The sequence below is a fragment of the Penaeus japonicus genome, unplaced genomic scaffold (assembly GCF_977035675.1).
Source record: "Penaeus japonicus unplaced genomic scaffold, GWHDUDI00000001_assembly GWHDUDI00000002, whole genome shotgun sequence".
NCBI classification, from domain to species: domain Eukaryota; kingdom Metazoa; phylum Arthropoda; class Malacostraca; order Decapoda; family Penaeidae; genus Penaeus; species Penaeus japonicus.
In genome coordinates, this window is record NW_028234404.1 from 7,571,123 (window position 1) to 7,591,122 (window position 20,000).

Sequence of the window (20,000 nt, forward strand, 5' to 3'; positions counted from 1 at the left end):
TTCTTCTCCACCTTTTCTTTCTCTTTATCCCCCCCCCCCCCCTTATCCCTCTCCCACGCGTTCTCTCTCCTGTCTCCTCTTTTCTTTCTCCGACTCTGACTCCGACTCCGTCTCCCTCCCCCTCCCCCTCCCCCTCATCTACAACTCCTCCCTCTCCTTCCCCTTACCCTACCCCTTTAACCTCCCCCTATTTTTATTTTCTTCTGTTTCCTCTTCACCCTTCCTTCCTTCCTTCCTTCCTTCTCCTTCCCTTCCCTCCTTCCCTCCCTCCCTCCCTCCTTCCCTCCCTTCGTCCGTCCCTCCTTCCCTCCCTCTCTCTCTCTCTCTCCTTCCCTCCCTCCCTCCCTCTCTCTCCTTCCCTCCCTCCCTCCCTCCCTCCCTCCCTCCCTCCCTCCCTCCCTTCATTCATTCATTCCTTCCTCCCTCCCCAAAAGCTGAAAATGAATTTCACTTTTACTACAACACGTACCGAAAGTGCAATATACTCGAAGCTACAGCACATTCACCCCGCCTTCAGAAAACGAAATAGATAAATAAAAGAAACATACATACAAATAAACAAACAGATAAAAAAAAAATATATACATATAAATAAACACACAGATAAAAAAAAAGAAAGAAAAAAAGAAAAAAAAAAAAGAAAGAAAAGAAAAAGAAAAAAAAAGAAAAGAAAAAGAAAAAAAAAGAAAAAAAAAAAGAAAAAATTTATATATATATATATATATAAATATATAAACAAATAAACAGTACCTGACATGACGTCATTCCCCAAGCACACCATTTCACTGGTAGACGTATAGAGCAAGCAAAAGGTTTAGCTTTGTGCCCAAGGACCATCGGAGAATATCGCGATTGTGTATATACATCACGGTGGCTACTTTGTGTTGCTTTGTATTTACAGGATGTTTGTGGAGTGCAAAGGATACAAGGTGCGTTAGTATTCTTTTTTTTTCTTTCCTTGACTTCTTATTCATTCATCTATCTATTTATCTATCTACCTTTCTATCCATCTATCCATCCAGCTATACATTCTTTCATTAACTCACTCAATCGCTCACCCATTCTCTTTGTCTGTCTGCCTGTCTGTCAGTCTGTGCCTGTCTGTCTGTTTGTGTCTCACTCACACACACACACACTCTCACTCTCACTCTCACTCTCACTCTCACTCTCACTCTCACTCTCACTCTCACTCTCACTCTCACTCTCACTCTCACTCTCACTCTCACTCTCACTCTCACTCTCACTCTCACTCTCACTCTCACTCACTCTCACTCTCACTCTCACTCTCTCTCTCTCTCTCTCTCTCTCTCTCTCTCTCTCTCACTCTCCATCCTTTCTCTCTCTCTCCCCTCCCTCCCCTCTTCTCTCCTCCTCCTCATCTCTCTCTCTCTCTCTCTCTCACACACACTCACACACACTCACACACACACACACACACACACACACACACACACACACACACACACACACACACACACACACACACACACACACACACACACACTCACACACACACACACACACACCCGACACTCGCAATTCGTTAGTGCAGCGCTTGGCAATTAAATAGAATAAAAAAGGTTATAGTCAGTCGCAGCGTAATCAATAAATAAACAATAAAAACAGAGGAAGAAGAAGAAGAAGAAGAAAAAAAAAAGAAAAAACACGGATTAGGTTCCCCCGTATGATACAGCATGCACTGGTGCCACGCCGCTCGCCCGACACCCGACCTGTGCCCTGCCCCTGAACCCTACCCCTACCCCTACCCCTACCCCCACGAGGCACCAGAACCGCCCGACGAAACCCGACCGAAACTGACCGATGTACCAGACGGATGCCATGGCTGTAGGCGACGGCGACGGCGACGGTGAAGGAGGGGGGTGACGGAGACGATGAAGGAGGGGGGGGGGGTGACGGCGACGGCGACGGCGACGGCGAGGGGGTACTTGGTTCCGCGAGGCCGCCCTTCACTCGAGGCTGGTGTGGGCGGCAGGAACGCCTGGACGCCTGTGCCTGCAGACGCCGTTCTCTTTCCCTCTCTCCCTCTCTCCCTCTCCCTCTCTTTCTCTCTTCTCTCGCGCACACACACGCGCTCTGGCGACAACAATCCGACTGTCCGAAAATTCCCAAATTCCCTCGCTAGTTCTCTTTTTCTCTGTGTGCGTGTGTGTGTCTGTCTGTCTCTCTCTCTCTCTCTGTCTCTGTCTCGCTCCTTCCGCCTCCTCCCTCTGGCGTGGGGGGGGGGGGGGAGAAGGGGGGGGGGGGGGGTAGAAGGGAGGGTGGAGGGGTAGAAGGGGTGGAGGGGGGGGTGACGAAGTGCAGGAGCGACCGCTAACGGAACGTGGCGGTGGTTATATATATATTTTTTTTCTCTCTCTCTTTTTCACAAAACGTTCTCCGCCTTTTGTTCTGCTCTCTCTACCTCTCTCTCTCTCGCTTTCCCTCTCGCACCTACAGGAGGAGTCCGCCCTGTCCACCCAGAGTCCTAAGGGCGCAGGACCCCAGCCGCCATCCTGCAGGACCCCGCTCAAGGGAACAGAGGAGGGAAGGGGGGAAGGGGGAGGGACACCGGAGAGGATGGAGAGGCCTCCTCCCCTTGAAATGGAAGGTGGGGGAGGGGGAGAGGAGAGGGGGAGGGGAGGGGAGGGGAGGGGAGGGGAGGGGGAGCGGAAGGGGGTGGTGGTGGTGGTGGTGGGGGAGGGCGCGGAAGTGAAGGTGGGTGGAGTCCCCTCGATGTATTGTTTCCCTCCGCTTACTATTGCATGGGGAAGGGGTGGGTGGGTGGGCGTGGGGGAGGGGGGGGAGGGGTGGGGGGGTGAACAGTTACAATCCCGTGCGGCGATTTGTTATATAAATAGATTTTTTTTCTTCTTTTTCTTCTGTTTCCTTCTCTTTCTCTTTCTCTTCTCTTTTTTCTCTCTCTTCTCCTCTGCTTCCTATCGATGTTCTCGTTCTTTTATATCACTTTCGTCTTACTTTCTTTTTTTTCTTTTTTTTTTAATCCTTTTCCTTTTAATTTTCTTTCCTTTTCCTTTTAATTTCTCTTTCTTTTCCTTTTAATTTCCTTCTCTTTTCATTTTAATTATCTTTCCTTTTCCTTTTAATTTTCTTTTCTTTTCCTTTTTTTTACCACTTGTTCACCTGTAATTTCACTGCATGTGTCTACAGTGTCATAAAAAAAATGGGGAAAAGAAACAAGCAAACAAATACATTAGCAAACACGGCACATAAAAAACAAATACAAAACAAAACAAAAACAGTCGACTTCGAAGCGAAATACAGACGCGCAAAAAAAATGCAATCAAAACATGAAGATAAGTTGTTTTTTTAATGAAAATGGTGACATGTAATGGTTCGAAATCAAAGTACAACATCGCTTTATAATAATGTATATAATATAGTTATTCACTATATTTCATAGCGTATACTATTTATAGCATGTGACACATGTTATCTTGTTTTCAACTCATTCTCATTCTAACTTCTATGTTACTTTCACTTTCACTCGTTCTCTCTCTCTCTCTCTCTCTCTCTCTCTCTCTCTCTCTTCGTCCTTCATCCGCTCGTCTCAAGTCTCCATCTCCTCATCTACCACCAATCTTCAAATCCTATTTAACTCCTCCCTCCCTCCTCCCTCTCACGCTACCCATCACTCATCCGTCTCTCCTTCTCATCTGATCTCTCCTCTCCAAGTACCTCGACTCTCTCCTCCCATTCACTTCCTCTCTCTCCTCTCTCTCTCAGTCCCTCCATCTCTCTCTTCGTCATCTCCCTTCATCTCACACGTTCGTCTCCTCTCTCTCTCCCTCGCTCTCCTCATCCTCTCTCTCCCAATCGGGGTTGTGTTGAGTGGCGGGTCTCGTCATTGTCCTCTTCTCCATCCTCTCTCTCTCTCTCTCTCTCTCTCTCTCTCTCTCTCACTCTCTCTCTCTCTCTTATCTCCCTCCCTACCACACTCCCCTCCTCCCCACCCACTCTCCGCTCCCTCTCTCTCCTTCCCATCACCACCCTCTTCCCTCCCCTCCTCTCTTCCCCCCCCCTCTCTCCCTCCCACCCTCTCTCCCTTCCTCCCCCTCCCCCTTTCCCTCTCTCTCCCCTCTCCCCCCTCTCTCTACCTCTCCCCCTCACCTCCTCTCCATTATCTCCCCCCTCACCTGCCGCCCCCTTACCCCCCCTTACCATACCCCTCCCTAAACCAACCCTCTCCCTCTCTCCCTCCCTCCCTCTCCCTAACCCCCCCTCCTCCTCCCTCCCTCCCTTCCTCCCCCTCTCCCTCTCCCCCTCACCTCCCCCTTACCCCTCTCCCTACCTCCCCCCTCTCCCTCCCCCCCCCTCTCTCTCTCCAGTGGCCTTCTCGCTCAATCACCAAGTGTTACCAATACTGCCCTCGAAGCCCCCCCCCCCCCAGGCCCCCCCCCCCCCCCCGCCCTCGACTGAGCTGGCAACTGCGTCTTTGAAATAAACACAACAGCAGGGAGGAGGGAGAGGGGGAGGGAGGGAGGGAGGAGGGAGAGGGAGGGGAGAGGGAGGGATTGAAGGAGGGAGGGAGGAGGAGGAGGAGGAGGGAGAGGGAGAGAGAGAGAGAGAGAGAGAGAGAGAGAGAGAGAGAGAGAGAGAGAGAGAGAGAGAGAGAGAGAGAGAGAGAGAGAGAGAGAAAGAGGAGGGAGAGGGAGGGAGAGAGGGAGGGAGGGAGGGAGGGAGGGAGGGAGAGAGAGAGGAGGAAGGGAGGAAGGAGAGAGGAGGTAGAGGAGGGTGGAGGGAGGGAGAGAGAGAAGGAGAGAGAGGGAGGGAGGGAGAGGGAGAGAGGGAGGGAAGGAGAAAGGGAGAGAGGGAGGAGGTTGGGGAGGGTAGAGGGAGGGAGAGAGAGAGGGCGGGAGACAGACAGACAGACAGAGAGACAGAGAGAGAGAGAAAGAACGGCATTCGTAATCATAACTGTTATTAAAAATAGGTAATCAAACAGAAAAAAGAATCTTAATTAAGAGGTTATTATCGCTGGCGCTAATGGGCGGCAAACGGCAAATGGGCGATGGACGACGAAGACACACACACACTAAGAGACACAAAGAGAGAGAGAGAGAGAGAGAGAGAGAGAGAGAGAGAGAGAGAGAGAGAGAGAGAGAGAGAGAGAGAGAGAGAGAGAGAGAGAGAGAGAGAGAGAGAGAGAGAGAGAGAAAGAAAGAGAGAGAGAGAGAGAGAGAGAGATAAAGAGAGAAAGAGAGAGAGGGAGAGAAAGAGAGAGAGGGAGAGAAAGAGAGAGAGGGAGAGACAGAGGGAGAGAAAGAGAGAGAGAGATAAAGAGAAAGAGAGAGAGAGAGAGATAAAGGAGAGAGAGAGAGAGAGAGAGAGAGAGAGAGAGAGAGAGAAGAGGAGAGGAGAGAGAGAGAGAGAGAGAGAGAGAGAGGAGAGGAGAGGGAGAGAGAGAGAAGAGAGAGAGATGAGAAGGGAGAGAGAGAGAGAGAGAGTGAGAGAGTGAGTCGAGTGAGAGAGAGTGAGATGAGAGAGAGGAGAGAATGAGAGGATCGTGAGAGGAAGAAGAGAGAAAGAAAGAGGAGAGAGGAGAGAGAGAAAAGAGCGAAAGTGAGAGAGAGAGAGAGCGAAAGAGAGAGAGAGCACAAGGAGAAGAAAAGAGTTAGAGAGGAGACAGAGTGGGAGAGAGAGAGAATATAAAGGAGGAGAGGGAGAGACGACGAGAGAGAGAGAAGAGAGAGAGAAAAAAAAGAAAAGAGAAAAGAGAGAGGAGAGAGGAGAGAATAAAGGAGAGAGGGATGAGAGAGAGAGAGAGAGCGGAGAGAGAGAGAGAGAGAAGAGAGGATTGGAGAGAGTGAGCGGAGAGAGAGAGAGATGAAGAGAGAGAGAGAGAGAGGAGAGGAGGAGAGAATGTGTTGAGGAGGAGAGGGAGAGGAGAGAGGATAAAGAGGAGAGGGAAGAGATGAGAGAGGGAGAGAGAGAGCGAGAGACGAGAGAGAGAGAGAAGAAGAGAGAGAGAAGGAGAGACTACACTCGAGAGAGAGAGAGGAGAGAGAGAGAGGGGGTGAGAGAGAGAGAGAGAGAGAGAGAGAGAGAGAGGGAGAGCGAGTGAGAGAGAGAGAGAGAGATTGTGAGACTGAGAGAGAGTAGAGAGAGAAGAGAGAGATTTGTGAGAGAGGAGAGGAGATGGAACCTCACGATAGAGAGGAGAGAGGACACGGGGGCGGAGAGGGAGAGAAAGAGAGAGGGAGAGAAAGAGAGAGAGGGAGAGAGAGATCGGCCGCCCCGCCCACCTGGTACGGTCGGCCCCTGCGGCAACCCTACACCGGCGGGATCGCTTCGTACCGCATGCGACCCCACCCCCCCCAGTTCGCGCTTCGGCTTTCCTCAGTGTGTTGGTCTATTGGTCTATTTGTCTGTTTGTCTATTTGTCTCCTGATCTGCCCTCCTGTCTGAATGTCTGTTCTGTCTCTCTGCTTGACTTTGGTTCGGTGACTGGCTGTCTGGGTTTGAAAAACACACACACTACAAACAAACAAACACAAACAAAAACACAAACACAAACACACACACACACACATACACACTAACATCACCCCATCCCCCTGCTCCACCTCCACTACCTCCACCTTCTAACCCCTTCCAACCCCATCCCAACCCATCCCATCCCCCCACTCCACCTCCCCTTCCACCAACCCCTTCCACCAACCCCCTACCCCGGACGCAGGCTCCTCCCCCCCCCCCTCTCCCCTTCAGCCTTAACAGCCTTAAACACGGCCGAATGGAGGCTGTTTTGTCGCTCATGGGTTCTGGGAAGTATTTGGGCGCCCTCCCGTTCCAGTTGGGGGTGCCCTTGTTGTGGGTGTGGTTGTTCTGGTTGTGGTTGTTGTTGCTGATGTATTTGTTGTTGTGGTTGTGGCTGTTGTTGCTGATGTATTTGTTGTTGTGGTTGTGGCTGTTGTTGCTGATGTATTTGTTGTTGTGGTTGTTGTTGGTGGTGGAGATGTATTTGCTGTTGTTGTGGTTGTTGTTGTTGTTGGTGGTGATGTATTTGTTGTGGTTGTGGTTGTTGTTGGTGGTGGTGATGTATTTGTTGTGGTTGTGGTTGTTGTTGGTGGTGGTGATGTATTTGTTGTGGTTGTGGTTGTTGTTGTTGGTGGTGGTGGTGATGTATTTGTTGTGGTTGTTGGTGATGATGTATTTGTTGTTGTTGCTGTATTTGTTGTTCTGGCTGTGGTTGGTAGTGGTGGTGATGTATTTGTATTTATTATTGTTGTTGCTGTTGTTATTATTGATTTTGTTTTTGACAGCGCTGTATTTGGTGGGGTTGTTTTGGGTTGCTGATATTGTGTTAGAATTGGAGTTGCTGTTCTTGTTCTTGTTCTTGTTCTTGGTGGTGGTGGTGTCGTCGCTTTCATGTTGGCGGTGTTGTTCTTGTTGTTAATACTCTAGCTACAGATAGATAGACAGACGGACAGACAACAAAGAGAAATAAAAATCCTTCGAAATGTTTCTCTCCCAATCTCCCTCACTCATTCACTCACTCACTCACTCGCCCACCCTCCCCCCTACCCCTTCCCCCACTCCGCCTCCCCCTCTCCAACTCCACCTTCTTTCCCTCTATTCCCCCTCTCCACCTCCACCTCCACCTCCACCTCCACCTCCACCTCCACTTCCACCTCCACCTCCACCTCCCTCTCCCTCTCCACCTCCATCTTACTCTCACTCTCCCTCTCCCTCTCCTTCTCCCTTTCCCTCTCCTTCTCCCTCTCCCTCTCCCTCTCCTTCTCCTTCTCCCTCTCCACCTCCACCTCCACCTTACTCTCACTCTCCCTCTCCTTCTCCCTTTCCCTCTCCCTCTCCTTCTCCCTTTCCCTCTCCCTCTCCCTCTCCACCTCCCTCTCCCTCTCCTTCTCCCTCTCCCTCTCCCTCTCCTTCTCCCTCTCCACCTCCACCTCCACCTTACTCTCACTCTCCCTCTCCCTCTCATTCTCCCTTTCCCTCTCCCTCTCCCTCTCCCTCTCCTTCTCCCTTTCCCTCTCCCTCTCCCCCTCCCTTTCCCTCTCCCTCTCCCTCTCCTTCTCCCTTTCCCTCTCCCTCTCCCTCTCCTTCTCCCTTTCCCTCTCCTTCTCCCTTTCTTTCTCCACCTCAGTCATCAAACACGTCCCCCGCCTCCCCCTTCCCCTATCCCCCCCCCACCTCAATATCTCAGACTCCTGCACGACAAGCAGACTAAACATCAGTCAAAATATGCAACACAGAAATGTCAACGTTGCAAGCGTCTGCACCACATCAACTCTCTGTCAAGCATCCCCCTTTTCTCTTTCCTTCTTCCATCTCCTTCATCTCCGTCTCTATCTCTATCTCTATCTCCCTTTTCCTCTTTCTTGTCTTTCCCTCTACCCCTCCCTTTCCCTCTCTCCCTTCCCTTTCTCTCTCCCTCTTCCCTTTCCTTCTGACTATGACTCTCATACTCAGACTCTCATACTCATACTCATATTCATACTCATACTCACACTTTCACTCTCACTCATGCTCCCCTTCTCCCTCTCCCTTCCCTCTCCCTCTCTCCTTTGATTTAATTCCCCTGTCGCCAATTTCGCAACCCGTATCATTCTCCTTTGGAGGAAAAAAAAAGTGTTTATCTCTTTATCATGTCTCCGGCCCCATTTCCACTCAGAATTTCACTTTCGTTTCCTTTGCTTGCTTGCTTGCTTGCTTGCTTGCTTGCTTGCTTGGTTCTTTCATCTCTTCTCTCCTTCCACCCTCCCCTCCTCCTCCCTTCCCCTTCCTCGCCTCTCCCTTCCTTTTTCCCTTCTTCCCCTTCATCTTGCTTCCGGTAACCTTCCCTTCCTCGTCAAACATTAAACATTTTTCCCCCTCCCCTCCCCTCTCCTCTTCCCCTCCCACCCCTCCCCTCTCCTTCCCCACCCCTCCCCTCCCCTCTCTCCCTCCCCAGTTGGGGGGTGGGTGGAGATGAAAGGAGAGGGAGCAATAGAGAAATCAAACGTAGACACCTTTCACAAAACGAAGAAAGAAAAATAAATATATACACGACATAAAGAAATAAACACCAAACAAACAAAACAATCAATCAAAAACTAAAAAAAAGTCCTCTCGCCATATAAAAAAAGATTTTTCAAAATAAAAATAAAAAACTCATGAAACAGGGCGAGTAAATGACGAACCACCAGCCATCCCAGCTCAAGCCACACGTTGACTGACTGACTGACTGACTGACTGACTGACTGACTGACTGACTAACTGCCTACCTAACTAACAGGCAGACGGACTACCGACTGACTGGCACGCTGCATGACACTCCTATCCGGTGTCCATTGTTGGGAGGGGGGGGCGGGGTGTCATGCGCGCTGGAGGGGGAGTGAAGGGGGTGAAATCCGTGTCTGCTGTTATTGTGAACTGTATCACTAGAGTTCTCTTTTGTTTCTGACGGTCTGTCTGTGTCTATCTTCATCTCTTTCTCTCTGTCTGTGTCTCTGTCTATCTCTGTCTGTCTATCTCTGTCTCTGTCTGTTTAACTGTCTGCCTGTCTGTCTGCCTGCCTTCCTGCCTGCCAGCCAGCCAGCCTACTTGCCTGCCTGCCTGCCTGCCTGCCTGCCTGCCTGCCTGCCTGCCTGCCTGCCTGCCTGCCTGCCTGCCTGCCTGCCTGCCTGCCAGCCAGCCAGCCAGCCAGCCAGCCAGCCAGCCAGCCTGCCTGCCAGCCATCCTGTCAGCCTGTATGACTGCCTACCTACCTGCCTGTCTCTGTATTCGTCTCCCCCACCCCCGTACAAACAAAACCAATCCAACACACAAGAATACCAGAACGCCGACGCCGACCACTGGCAAAACATCATACTAATTAGTCATTCCTCCATACCTCCCCTCCCCCCAACCTCCCTTTTACCCTAGCCCTCCTTCACCTTCTTTCACCCCCTCCCTATCTCCTCCCCTCCCCTCCCATCTCTCTATCTCCTACCCTCCCTCCTCCCCTCCCTTCCCTTCTCCTTTCTCCCCCCTCCCCTCCCTACCTCCCTTTCTCTTCCCCCCTCCCCCTACCTCCGTGCCCCGCCTCTGATCAAGAGATAAGGTAGCCGATAAGGCATTAGTACACACACACCTCTACTCTGCCCTCCCCTGCCCTGCCCCCTCCCCTCCCCCTCCCTATACCCCTTCCCAAGACACGACAACCCTGCCTCGTTCACCCTGTCGCTACCCCGATATACAATCTTTAGGGAAAAAAATGAAAAACAATAATAACAATAATAATAATTATGATAATGATAATGATAATGATAATGATCATTATCATTATAATAATAATAATAATAATAATAATAATAATATATAATTATAATAGTAAAAAACAATAATAATATCTATAATAATAATAATAATAATAATAATAATAATAAAATAATAACAATTATCATAATAATAATAATAACGAGGACTACCAAAATGATTGGGAGAGCGAGACAGACAGAGAGATATTGAGCGATAGAGAGAGAGATTGAGGGAGAAGAAAAGGAAGAGCATGAGAGAGAAAAGAGGGAAAGGGGTGGAAGAGGGAGAAGGAAAAGGAGGAAAGAGGTGTAGCCGGAGCGAAGGAAGGTGAGAGGAGGTGGAAGTGAGGAGGGATGGGGTGTGAAATTCAGGGGGGGGGGCGTCATTTTAACACGTATTCCCCCAGCAAGTCCGGCTTGAGCAATTGCGTCCACACAACCTAAAAAAAAGTCCCAAAGAGGATACAGTGACGCAAACAAACATATATAAATAAAATACACGCACACACGCCTACACAAACACACAGATACATACACACACAAACACAGACAGACACACACACACAAACACACACACACACACACACACACACACACACACACACACACACATAGAGAAGAATGAGAGAGAGAGAGAGAGAGAGAGAGAGAGAGAGGGAAGAGAGAGAGAGAGAGAGAGAGAGAGAGAGAGAGTGAGGAGAGAGAGAGAGGGAGAGAGAGAGAGAGAGAGAGAGAGAGAGAGAGAGAGAGAGAGAGAGAGAGAGAGAGAGAGAAAGAGAGAGAGAGAAACAGTGAGACAGAGACAGAGAAAGAGAAACAGTGACACAAAGACAGAGAAATAGAAACAGTGAGACAGAGACAGAGAAAGAGAAACAGTGACACAAAGACAGAGAAATAGAAACAGTGAGACAGAGACAGAGAAAGAGAAACAGTGATACAAAGACAGAGAAATAGAAACGGTGAGACAGAGACAGAGACAGAGACAAAGACAGAAAAAGAGAGACAGAGAGACAGATAAACAGAGAGAAAGAGAGAGAACATGCAACCGGCAAGCAATCAGGATGAATCACAAGGCAATCGAAGGGCCAGACGCACTCGAAACAGGCGAGTCCAGAAAATCCTGTCCTCCGTTGACTCATCGCTGCCAGCCGAGCGCGCCGGGGAAAAAAGGATGACCTTCAGGAAAGAGGGAAGGAAAGAAAGAGGGGCAAAGAGAAAGAGGGAAAAAATGAAAGAAAGATGGGTAAAGAGAAAGAGGAAAGAAAGATAGGCAAAGAGAAAAAGGGAATGGGGAAAGAAAGATGGGCAAAGAGAAAGAGGAAAGAAAGATAGGCAAAGAGAAAGAGGAAAGGAAAGAAAGATAGGTAAAGAGAAAGAGGAAAGGAAAGAAATATAGGTAAAGAGAAAGAGGAAAGAAAGATAGGCAAAGAGAAAGAGGAAAGGAAAGAAAGATAGGCAAAGAGAAAACGAAAGTAAGATGGGAAAAGAGGAAGGGATGAAAGATAGGCAAAGAGGAAAGAAGAAAGAGAAAGAGAAAGAAAGAGTCCTAAAACATCACACTCAAGAAAGAAACACGGGACCTAAATTAAAGTACTCAAACGAACCGACCAGACCCCCCCTAATCCCCCCTCCCCCTTCCCCACACACACACATACCCCCACGAAGGGCCTTTATCTCCCGCCTAATGAATGAATGAATGAATGAATGAATGACACGCCACCTGTCTCCCGCATCCCGCCACACCACCGAACTCCAACTTCCCCTAAATAGGAAGTTTTTCCCCCCGACAACAAGCGCGGAGGGGCGCGAACACCAACCCCAAACCATCCTTCCCATCCTACGCGTGGGCGGCGGCGACGGCGACGACAGCGGACGGATCTTCTTACGCAACGGTTTGTCCGAAAGCCCCGACGACTTTCCCAAAGCGGCGGCCACTCGCGTCACTCGCCCTAAAGGTACGACGCGACAGGGACGCTTCTTCACCTGCACTGAGGCAGCAGGGTTCTCACGTACCGAGAGTCAACAGAGAGAGCGGATGTACACGTACACATGCATACACATGTGCGTACGTACGTTCGTATACACACACACACACACACACACACACACACACACACACACACACACACACACACACACACACACACACACACACACACACACACACACACACTCACACACACATATACATATATATTCATTCACACGCACACACCGTCTACTGACTCACTGACAGACAGACAGACAGACAGACAGACTGACTGATTGACTGACTCTCGATCTCTCTCTTTCTCTTTCTTTTTCTTTCTCTTTCTCTCTCCCTCTCCCTCTCCCTCTCTCTCTCTCTCTCTCTCTCTCTCTACGTCCGCACTCCCCGAGCAACGCACACTGTACAAACACCCATACATATTCCCCCGGAAGTCCACACCCGCGCGGGGTCCATTCAAATCAAGCCCTGCCCCCATCCCGCCAGTCCTCCCCCCATCTGCCACCAGCCACTGACAACAAACTACCACCACGAAACGCGCTTCTGCTACTTTAAAAAAAGAAAAAGAAAAAAGAAAAAAAAGCTGACACCGAACCCCTGTGCCACCATCGCATCGGTCTAACCGGCGGGGAATGACACGTGATATGAGGCGCACTGCAACACAGCCCTACACTTCCTTCCCTCCTTCTCTCTATCTTTCTCTTTCTCTTTCTTTCTCTCTCTCTCTCGTTCTCTTTCTCTTTATCTCTCTCTTTAGTTTTCTCTCTTTCTCTCTATAGTTCCTTCCCTTCCTTTCAACCTCATCACTCACACCCTCTGTGTCTTTCTCCTCCCCTTTCTTCCCCCTTCCTTTCCCTCTCTATATATTTATCTTTCCCTCAATTTCGAACCTTTCCCTCTCTCTCAAATAGTTATCTACCTTTCCCCTCACCTCCCTTTCGCTCTCCTATCTACCTCTTGTCTCCCCTCACATTCTCTCCTTCTCCCACTCCCTCTCGTTCTCCCTCTCTGTCTCCTTCTCTCTCTCCCTATCCATCCCTCTCCCTCTCCCTCTCTGTTGCCCTTTCCTTTTCCCTCTCCCTCTCTGTCGCCCTTTCGCTTTCCTTCACCCTCTCCCCTCATCCCTTCTCCCTCATCATCACCCTCTCCCTCTTCCCTCACCCCTTCTCCCTCATCACCATCTTTACCCTAACCCCCATCACACGTCTCTTTCCTACCCTACCCCCCCCCCTTCCCTGTGACCCTGGCAATACCCCCCATCCCCCCCTAACACATGTCGCTTGTCCCCTGCAGCGTGCCTCGAGGCTCTCACTGTCGGTGAGCGAGGACTGAAGTGAGAGTGAGTTGAGAGTGTGTTGTGGAGTGAGAGTGAGATGTGAGTGATCGTGGAGAGAGACGAGAGAGAGAGAGAGATGAGAGAGGGAGGAAAGGAAGGAGGAGAGAGAGAGAGAGAGAGAGAGAGAGAGAGAGAGAGAGAGAGAGAGAGAGAGAGAGAGAGAGAGAAAGGAGAATGTCGAGCGAGGACAGTGCCACTTCTGTGCCACTCCTATCAACCGTGACACCGGTGCCTCCAAGCAACGCCACTCAGAAAAGGCTGAAAATCTATTGGGTGCGATACCATGCGAGAGGGAGGGAGGAGGGAGGGAGGGGACTGGGGGAGGAGGGGAAGGGAGGGAGGAGAGAGGAGGGGAAAGGAGGGGAGGGGAGGGGAGGGGAGAGGAAATGAGGGGAGGGGAGGGAGGAGAGGGGAGGGAGGAGAGGGGAGGAGAGGGGGGGGGAGGAGTTGAGGAGAGGAGAGGGAAACGAAGGGAAAGGGGGAGAGGGGAAGAGAAGCGACAGGAGGAGAGAGGAGGGGAGGGGAGAGGAGAGAAGAGGAAAGGAAAAGAGAAGTGAGGAGAGGAGAGGAAAAGAAAAGAGAAGTGAGGGGAGGAGACGAGAGGAGAGGAGACGAGACGAGACGAGAATAGAAGCGAAGTAAGGAGAGGAGAGGAGAGGAGAGGAGAGTGGGGAGTAGAGGAGAGAGGAGGAGAGGAGGGAAGGGAAAACAGCACTTCATAATAGTAGATTAACTTTCCCGTCAACGTCGGACAAGCAGTGAAAAGGTCACATGACAACGCTGCCGGTCTGTTCGCCAAATCAAACATGAGAAAGAGAGAGAGAGAGAGAGAGAGAGAGAGAGAGAGAGAGAGAGAGAGAGAGAGAGAGAGAGAGAGAGAGAGAGAGAGAGAGAGAGAGAGAGAGAGAGAGAGAAGAAGGAGGAGAGGTGGAGGAGAGAGATGAGAAACGAGAGAGAGGGAGAGGACGCGAGAGAGAGAGAGAGAGAGTGAGAGGCGGAGAGTTGAGAGAGATAGGGGGGGGGAAGGAAGGAAGAGAGAGAAGAGAAAGAGAAAGAGGGAGAGGGAGAGGAGAGAGAGAGAGAGAGAGAAGAGGAAGAGGGGAGAGAGAGAGAGAGAGAGAGAGTAGAGGTGAGAGAGTGAGAGAGCAGAGAGAAGCGAGAAGAAGAAGAGAGAGAGATGAGAGAGAGAGAGAGAGAGAGAAGCGAGAGAGAGAGGGGAGAGTGAGAGAGAGAGGGAGGGGGAATAAAGAAGAGAAGGAGAGAAGATGAGAGAGCGGAGAGGGAGAGAGAGAGAGGGAGGGAGAGAGAGAGAGAGAGAGAGAGAGAGAGAGAGAGAGAGAGAGAGAGAGAGAGAGAGAGAGAGAGAGAGAAAGAGAGAGAGAGAGAGTGAAAATGAGAGAGAAACAAAGAGAACGACAGAAAGAGCAACAGAAAGAGAAACAGACAGAGAAAGAGAAAGAGAAAGAGAGGGAGAGAGAGAACGGTAAAGAGAGCATGCACCAGTAAATGCGCCAAACCAAAAGAGCCGCGGGTTTGCATGAGGGGAAAGCATGCATGACGGAGCTCGTATTGGGAATGTAAAAAAAAAAAACTCATTTGCAAAAAAAAAACATGCAATCTGCAATGCTTAAACGACCCTTTGCCACGCACCCTGACCCTGCAACCTACTTCACCCCCTCCCCTTTCCCTTCCCCCCTCCCACTCCCTGCCACCCCCTTCACACCATGCCTCCTTCTGTACCCTCCCCCTGCCGTACCGATGTTCCCCACCTCCCTACCTCCCTACCGCCCTACCACCCTCCCACCCTACCATCCAACCACCCTACATCCCTACCTCCCCTGCCCTCCCACCCTCCCACCCTACCATCATCACCCCCCTCCCCCTTCCCTGCCACCCTACCACCCAACCACCTTACCTCCCTCCCATCCTACCACCACCATCCCCCACCCCCCCTCCCTCCCACCATCCAACCTTCACCCCCTCCTCCAGCCTCTGCCCTGCCCTTGGCACGCACGACACGCACACGGCCAGCCAGTTTCGTAGGGTTGGAAAGAGAGTAGAGGAGAAGAGAAGGACGACCTCCCGTTCGTAACTCGCCGCCCGAGTGGTGTTGTGATGTCGAGGGACGTCCGCCTCGTGACCTCGTGCTTGGAATTGCCAAAGAGGTCACTGTTTTTGCTTCGGCTGGCTGATTGACACGTGACCAGGGGAATGGGGTGGGGTGGGGAGGGTGTGGGGTGAGGGGGGGGGCTAGATTCTCAATCAATCTTCTTCTTTTGCTTCTGGCCTTTTTTTCTTCTTCGTCTTCCTCTTCTTCTTGTTCTTTTCCTCTGCTTCTCTTCTTCTCTCCTTCTTCTACTTCTTTTTCTCTCCTCCTTCTTCTTATTATTATTTCTTCTTCTCCCTTCCCTCCTCTCCCCCTCCCCTCCTCTCCCCCCTCCACTTCATAGCGTCCCTGCTCTACATCCTTTGACAATTTATCGCTCGAAGTTGGCTCGCCGTGGCTGGCAATCTCCCCTCTCTTCTCCTACCCCTACCCCTTCCCCTTCTTCTTCTTCTTCTTCTTCTTCTTCTTCTTCTTCTTCTTCTTCTTCTTCTTCTTCTTCTTCTTCTTCTTCTTCTTCTCCTTCTTCTTCTTCTTCTTCTTCTTCTTCTTCTTCTTCTTCTTCCTCTATCCTTATCACCTCCCTCCCTCTTTTCCCCTCCCTACCTCCTTTTCCCCTCCCCCTCCCCTACCTCCTTCTCCCCTCCCCCTCCTCTCCCCTCCCTTCTCCTTCCCCTCCCTACCTTCTCCCCCTCCCTCCCTACCTCCCCCCCCTAATCCGAGGACCAACAGGTGTAATGTTTACCCGCGAAGATCCTTTTATTATTTACATTCCCGCTCTCACGAATCCAAACACTTCTATCGCTCCCCCTCCCCCTCCCTATCCCCTCCCCCCGCGCTTCACAATGGAGGCGTTCGGATGCGCGGCGTCGGACCGGACTTCGGCTTCCCTTGTTCGAGCTCCGGGGTCAGGTAGAGAGGGATGGGGATGGGGGTGGGGGGTGGGGGTGGGGTGGGGGGAAGGGAACAGAAGGCCTAGAGCTTTTACCTCTTTGTTGTTGTTGTTGTTTTTTTTTGTGTGTGGATAGATAGAGAGATTGAGAGAGAGAAATTTATCTTTCTTTTTATCTTTCATTTCAGTTCTGGTCCATATCCCGCGGCACCAACTATGACCTCCCCACACTCTTTTACTTTACCCTCTCCCCTCCCCACCTTCCCCTTCCCCTTCCCTTTCTTCTCCCCTTCCTTTTCCTTCACTTTGTCCTCTTTCTCTTCTCATTTCACTTCACTTAAATTATCTTCTCCTTCTCTTTCTCTTTCTCTTTCCTTCCTTTCCTCTTCTCTTTATTCTAACCCTTTCTCTTCCTCCTTTTCCTTCGCCTAGAAGTATAACCCATCAACTCGCCTTGGAGATTCTCTCTCCTTTTATCCGTTCTTTTTTTTTTTTTCTTGGGGGTGGGGGCCCGTCGTCTTTTTTCCTCTTATTTTCCCCTTCCCCTTCTTCCTCTCCCCTCCCCCCCACCCCCTTCTCTTCCCCCCTCCCACCCTCACTCACTCCTTTTTACCCCCTCCCCCCCTTCTTCTTCCCCGCAGGACTCCAAAAACCGAATCCACGAGGCAGATCACGCCCGCAAACGACCCGCTGTGGGTGGCGTGCAAGAACAAGTCGTCTTCTTCCGGTGCAGTGCAGTACAATAACAATAACGACAATAACAACAATGACAATGGCAACAAACAAATACACAGCGGCAATAAAAAAAAAGACAGAACAGCAGTTGGCAATAGCAAAGAGATACGCAACGGCAATAACGAAAATAAATAAATAAATAAATAAATAAATATATAAATAAATAATAATCATAAAAATGATCATGATAATAATAACAATAATAACAAGAACAACAATAACAATAACAATAATAATAATAATAAAAATAATAATAACAGCAATAACAACAACGCCGGTGAAGAAGAAGAAAAAGAAAAACAAAGAGCAGATGAAGAATAAGAATAAGAATAAGAATTAAAAAACAAAAACAAAAACAAAAAAACAAGAAGAAAGTGAATGAGAAGGAACCATTACGTAAAAGAGTATTTTCTTCGCTTGTATCGCAACACGAACAAGAACAGACTATGACGCCAGAGGTGGACGGGACCGTGAAGTGTAGGGGGAGGGGGAGGGGAAGGGGAAGGGGGAGGGGGAGGGGGAAGGGAAGGGGGGAGGGGGAGGGGGAGGAGGGAGGGGGAGGGGGAGGGGGAGGAGGAGGTCGGGGAGGGAGTGGAGGAGAAGGAGAAGAAGGAGGAGAAGGAGGAGGAGGAAGAGTAGGAGGAAGTGGAGGAGGAGAAGGAGGTAGAGGTAGGCTTGTAGAGGGACGAGGGAAGGGGGAGGGGAGGGGTAGGATTATAAGAAAAGCATCAGCTGTATCTTTATTTTCCATCCTTGTTCCACCCCCCCCCCCCTCTCTTCTTCTTCGTCTTCCGTCAGTCCATGCAATCCATGCAAATGCAAACGAATCCAATCTTCGCAGGATTCTAGAAAGGCGAGATTTTTTTTCGCTCTCCTACACCATTTCTCTTTGTTTCTCTTCTCTCCTTCTCTCTTTCTCTTTCTCTCTATCTATCTCTCCTTTCCTCCCTTCTCCTATTCTTCCCTCATTCCCTCCCTCCCTCCCTCCCTCCCTCCCCCCTACCCTCCTCCCTTTCCCTCCCTCCTTCCCCTCCCTTTCCCTCCCTCCCTCCCCCTTTCCCTCCCTCCCTCCCCCTCTCCCATCTCTCCCCCTCCCTCCCTCCCTCCCTCCCTCCCTCCTTCTCTCCCCTCCCCTCCCTCCCTCCCCTCCCCCTCCCTTTCCCTCCCTCCCTCCCTTCCTCCCTTTCCCTCAGCCATCCCCACTTTCGCAATGAAATCTGAGGGGGAAATTTCCGTTACACACAGAATGTAAATCCACTTCTGTTTATTTACAATAAAAGTTGCGTCATTTCTTGGGTCTCGGTGGGGAGGAGGGGGGAGGAGGGGAGGGTGTTGTCACTGCCGTTGCACTATATTACAAACAAAAGGAATATGTCAAGCGTAAGAATGAGAGGGCAGAACAACGCGGATATAGGAGGAGAGGAGGAGGAGGAAAGAGAGGGAGAAGAGGGAGAGAAGGAGGAGAAAGAGGAGGAGGAGGAGGAGGCGGGAGAGGAGGAAAAGAAGAAGGTGGAGGAGGAGAAGAAGGAGGAGCAGGGAGAGAAAAAGAGAAAGAGAGAGAGAGAGAGGGAGAATATGGGAAGAGAGAGAAGGCGATATGAGGAATGGGAGATAGGAAGTTATGAAGACGGATACAGGAAGAAGGAGAGAAGGACTAAAACAAAAACACACCCACACCTATAAACCTACACAAATACGCACATAAATCCACACATGTATGCATACATACAAATCCAGACAGACAGACTGACAGACGAATAGATAGTTAAAAAGGAAGACACAAGAAGCATAGAGAGGGTCGATCAACACACTGACACGTGACAGTTGCTTTCATGACACCGCAAGGTCTGTGTCGTCACCATCATTGTCATCATCATCACTATCACCATCGTCATTTACATCATCATCATCACTATCACCATCGTCATCTTCATCATCATCATCGTCATCATTACAATCACCAAAATCATCATCATCACTTTCACCACCATCACTATTATCATCGTCATCGTCATTACAATCACCAAAATCATCATCATCACTTTCACCACCATCACTATTATCATCGTCATCGTCATTACAATCACCAAAATCATCATCATCACTTTCACCACCATCACTATTATCATCGTCATCGTCATTACAATCACCAAAATCATCATCATCACTTTCACCACCATCACTATTATCATCGTCATCGTCATTACAATCACCAATATCATCATCATCACTTTCACCACCATCACTATTATCATCGTCATCGTCATTACAATCACCAATATCATCACCCCCATCATTACTACCATTCAACACTTCAGCATTATCAATAACAACTATCACCACCACCACCACCATACCTGTAACAATAATCTACCACAAGACACCATAAGACCAACCCCCCAAAAGAGTAAAATCCTCCACCGAAATCCACTCTCGAAAATCCACTCACGAAAATCCACTCTCGAAAATCCACTCACGAAAATCCATTCTCGAAAATCCACTCACGAAAATCCATTCTCGAAAACCCACTCACGAAAATCCACACTTGAAAATCCACTCTCGAAAATCCACTCACGAAAATCCATTCTCGAAAATCCACTCACGATAATCCACTCGAAAATCCACTCACGAAAATCCACTCTCGAAAATCCACTCACGAAATTCCACTCACGAAAATCCACTCTCGAAAA

The 20,000-nt window shown here is 49.9% G+C and overlaps 1 long non-coding RNA gene across 1 annotated transcript in view; it reads right to left on the reverse strand.

Annotated features, from left to right (window-relative positions):
- Positions 1 to 2,816: 2,816 nt before the first annotated feature.
- Positions 2,817 to 20,000, reverse strand: part of LOC147472238 (uncharacterized) — a 30,143-nt gene continuing 12,959 nt past the window's right edge. Inside the window, exon 2 of the long non-coding RNA XR_015191836.1 lies at positions 2,817 to 3,162. This is a non-coding gene — a long non-coding RNA (uncharacterized LOC147472238). The remainder of the gene's footprint in view (positions 3,163 to 20,000) is intronic.